This window comes from Notolepis coatsorum (assembly GCF_963971535.1).
Source record: "Notolepis coatsorum genome assembly, chromosome: 1".
Lineage (NCBI taxonomy): Eukaryota > Metazoa > Chordata > Actinopteri > Aulopiformes > Paralepididae > Notolepis > Notolepis coatsorum.
This window is the reverse complement of record NC_140165.1, coordinates 228,730,255-228,732,990: the sequence shown is the minus strand read 5'-3', so window position 1 is coordinate 228,732,990 and position 2,736 is coordinate 228,730,255.

Here is a 2,736-nt window from a genome sequence, read left to right as displayed (position 1 = left end):
ACTGGAACAACCTGTGAAGAAACAACAACAACAAAACTATAACCAACATATTATAAAGAAAATGTTTCAAAAATGTATTTAATTAAAAAATGTATGTAATTCAAATTAATGTAATTAATTGTACACTTAACTATGCCCAAATATGGGTTAATCTGGGTTAACAAATAACAAATAACTGAGAATCAAACCCTTTCTGGTTGCAGATGTAGTTTGATAGAATTGGTTGATGCTCTGTTCAAGAAAATAAAATACTAAAAAGTTCAAAGGAACAGGTCACACTAAATCAGAAGAGTTCTGGATACTAGGAGCTACTGTATTTAGTAGAAAAATATAATTTAGAAGAGTTCTGGTACTGGGATCTATAGGCTACTATACGTACAGTAGTTGTACTGGGAGGTATATTGTATACAGTCAGGTATTAAACTGTGTGGGTATCAAACAGAGAAGGTAAAGCCCACTTTGAACTGTTGAACAGTAATCCAGAACTATTTTATTTGATCTACGTATTCTATTCTGCTATTTTATTGCACTGCACTATTGCACTATTTTACTCTGTCTATTTTATGTTACTCTTTTTATTATTGTCTATTTAAAACTGAATCAAACCATAAACAAGGTGGCCTGTTGGGATGTTAGATCATAATGTGAAAAACTGTGATTTTATATGTCTGCACTTTATGTGCTCATTTTATTCCTGTCTTTTTTCTGTTGTGAAGCACTTTGAGCTTTCTGTATGAAAGGTGCTATACAAATAAAGTTTATTATTATTATTAATACAGTATGTATTTGAAAAATCTAATTCAGAAGAATTATGGGTACTGTGAGCTATACTGTATCTCCAGTTGAAAAACTAAAAGGGAAGGAATCTCCATCTGTTTGTCTGTCTGTCCTTTGATTTTATTTAGAACCGTCCATCCAAGCGACTTCACACTTGGTGGGGGTATTGTAGGACCCGAGAGAGTGCAGCGTTCAAGCACGTTTTGAACGGGCACATAGTCAAAGTGAATAATGCATAACGGTCTGGTTAAGGACAATTCTCAGATAGGAAGTTGCAATTCAATTCAATTGCCTTTGTCCCTTTTACTTCAAACACACTAATTTGTTCCATTTAATTTGTGTGAAACCAGGTCATCCCCCGAGATCCACTTAGTTCCATATTTTTCAAGCATAGGCTAATAATAATGGTTTTATTGTTTTCCTACTTTATCCACGTTATTAGAACCTTGTCGAAATGTGTGGGGCTTTTTCACATCTGCATTCATATTACTACAACTGAACAATCAGTTTGCCTCTTTTCAATGTCTTTGTGCTGGAGTCTTAGAGAGGTGCGCGTAGCCCATGCAGAGAGGCTCCGCAACTTAGGGACACAAAAGACCCCCCTGCTGTGTGCCTGGAGAGAGCTGCTTTTATGCATCATATACATAAACCGGCTGCTGCTGATGGCATCGGAATGTCATCCCGAAAATCTACGACAAGGACATGCCGAGTGTGGTCGTCAAAGAGCTCATTGAAGGACTGTATAGACACAGAGGCATGTTTTCAGAATTCCATGACTATAGTTTGAAGAGAAATGTCTCAAGGCAAGGGCAGCCATGGTTTGGTTTATTAAATGTGGAGCACCGTCGCAGAGGACATTTTACAATTAGCCTAGATGCAAAGACGCCTCTGTGGCTCACGGATACCAAGAGACCCCTGTGTGACTTGGTGCAGAGCTGGTTTTATTATGCAACACACACAGGCATAAATCAGCCGCTGTTGACACCATCGGAACCCCCCCCCCCCCCCCCTCAGGGAATCTAAATCAGGACATGAATCAGTTGGAGTGTGTGTGATTATCAAAGAGCTCATTGACAGAGTAAGAGACATGTTTTTCGTAAAAGATTTGGCACATTTTACAAGTGGAAGACGATAACAACAGTGCCGCGTGCGACCCGTACGTGTGTGCGTGTGTGTGTGTGTGTGTGTGTGTGTGTGTGTGTGTGTGTGTGTGTGTGTGTGTGTGTGTGTGTGTGTGTGACCCTGCAGAGCTGGCTTCATGTGCGATACACACACAGGCACACAGTGTCCTCTGGTGAGACTAGTGGAATGTCCCCTTGGATCTATACAGGGACATGACGTGAGGGACATGGGTGAGTTGAATGTGCGTAATTGACCTGTCTCACGCGCCGCCCTCTTTTTTTGATCCTCCATAATCACAACCCTTGCTTCCCGGAGGGGCTTGGGATCTGGGTCGATTGTCACAGAGCTTGTTGAAATAGTTAAGACGTGGAAAAGCACGTGTTCAGATCTGTCAATAAGTCAACAGAATTCTATGACTATCATTTTACCAAAGGAACTAATTAAGTCATGAACAGCCCTAGTTTGGTTGCGAAATGTGTTGCACTAGAAATTGGAAATATGATGTGAACCTCTTGTAACCAATAGGTATAAATCAAGTGCCGTAGAGATAGAGAAGCGATCAAGACATGTGTACAGCAAGGTGCTTCATTACCATCATCTACAAGAGTACACTTAATGATTTCTCATTAACACATTGTGCGCCATAAACGGCGTACGTCGTTATTGCCCGCCATGCGTTGAATGCCAACAACGGAGGAAATCCCTCCGGCAGTCATATCTTGTTACGTGGATCCAGACAAACACTCGAGTGCATTTGGATCGCTTTCTAAACGCAATAATCGATATAATTTCGGCGTTTATTGCGCCATACAAACCGGAAATGGATGTAGGAGATCG